A 1,961-nucleotide genomic window follows, 5' to 3' on the forward strand; every position below is an offset into this window, starting at 1 on the left:
GAAAAAAAAACTGATGGTGGTGATAGTTCCACAGTTCTGTGAATATACTAAAAACAACTGAATTATATACTTCAAATGGGAATTATATGACAATAAACGGTTTTTCTGTAAAAGAGAAAAAAAGAACTGAAGCAGATTACTAGGAGATAAGGGGCTCAGAACTTACACTGAGATAACAAGTTAAAGGCATCAACTACAGAAGCTCATTCACACATGGAACCCTTGTGCACAGGATTTACCTCCTCTAGTCAACTAATGGACAGGGATAATCTGCTCATACGGTTCGGATCCAGGACTATGTGATCTTACATGGACAGCACAGGATTTTACCACCTGAATATGCAGGATCTGTGTCTTCCATAGTTTAGTGTGCACTTGGATGAAGAATGGCAAAATGAGTTTCTTCAGATCAAACCCACCTTTGCCACTCTAGCTTGGCTACTGCCAGATTTCCTCACAGAAACGCTGGTAGCCTTGTATTTCCAGTGGTCATTGATAATTTGCTAAGGATAATGACAGTGTTTCTCCATCTCTATTTCCCTGCTTCCATGAAGATGTAGATCCTTCCTCAGGAAAGATCCCACAATTTGGTGGACACGCAAAATGCCCCCAGTTCTGATACAACCTTTAACAGGCAATGAACCAACCTTCTTCAAAGTGAAGGACCAGCCCCAGAATTACCCTATCAGTGATGTGCAACAGTTTCAGCTACAAGAGGCATAAAGAAATGAAATGAGGAACAACAGCTATATTATCAAGTGGGACACAGCCATGGCAAAGCAAAAGAAAACAACGACTACTTAGATTTTCCCAATTCTCTTTATCAGTTGTGTATACTGAAAAGAAGAAGAATAAATTCTTCCACACTTTATTCTGTAGGAAATGATGACTCATCCTTTTTAAAAGATTTTATTTATTTATTTGACAGAGAGAGAGAGATCACAAGTAGGCAGAGAGGCAGGCAGAGAGAGAGAGGAGAAAGCAGGCTCCCTGCTGAGCAGAGAGCTCAATGCAGGGTTTGATCCCAGCACCCCAAGATCATGACCTGAGCCAAAGGCAGAGGCTTAACCCACTGAGCCACCCAGGTGCCCCAATGATGACTCATCTTTCATGAGTTTTCACTTCAACTTATTACATTTCTCACATCATTTTCCTCTCTAATTTAAGGCAAGCAATACACATCTTTAAACAGTTTTAAATTCCTAAAGTCCCATACTTTTATTTCTACCACTTTATTATCTTTCTGTATTGGTTCCATACCTTGGCTTCCTACCGCATCCCCTTCCCCCATCCAATTACATGCAAATAACTTCCTACATTGTTATCACTGAAATTCTGAGTAAAATCACTCAATATAAGAGCAGTACTTTGTACAGTGAGATGATAAAGGCAAACAATAGAGGTGGTCTGGTTTTATTTTTGGAGAGAAGGGTATTTTCTGACTTTACTGTAAAAAGTCACTCCAAATTACCAAACAATGTATTTCCCCAGCACTCACCTGTTACTCTCAAAGTATATTTAGCACCAGTCTGCTACTCCATCTACCTCTAGATTTTTTTTCTCAGCGTAGCTATGAGGATTCCAATCATAGCCATAGAAGGCAGCACAGCATGAACTGGGAATGGCAATGTAAAATAGTCAATCTCCACAGATTAGACACTGCTTGGTATTATGGACCCCAAGTGGCCAACCATTAAAAAGGTTCCAAGTTCTAAGACTCAGAAATAGCAATCTCCTTGAGGGAACACCTAGCTCTGGACTGAGTTGGAAGTTAATTTCCTATAGTCACAGCCAAGGGATTAAAGAAGGCATAATGAAACCGACTACCTCAGATTTAAGAAGTCCCTTTATTCATATTTGTAGATGACTATATTCGAGAGCTACTAGAAAATGTTTATCTTCCTCCTGATTATCAATAAGCAGATACTTAGTACTATCTTGACTGGGGTATTTACGCACAT

General features: G+C 39.6%; 1 pseudogene; it reads right to left on the reverse strand.

The window, feature by feature from the left end:
- Positions 1–252: 252 nt before the first annotated feature.
- LOC111159206 lies at positions 253–1,961 on the reverse strand (annotated as a pseudogene).

Source organism: Enhydra lutris, unplaced genomic scaffold, assembly GCF_002288905.1.
Source record: "Enhydra lutris kenyoni isolate GAN:26980312 unplaced genomic scaffold, ASM228890v2 scaffoldscaffold67, whole genome shotgun sequence".
Classification (NCBI taxonomy): domain Eukaryota; kingdom Metazoa; phylum Chordata; class Mammalia; order Carnivora; family Mustelidae; genus Enhydra; species Enhydra lutris.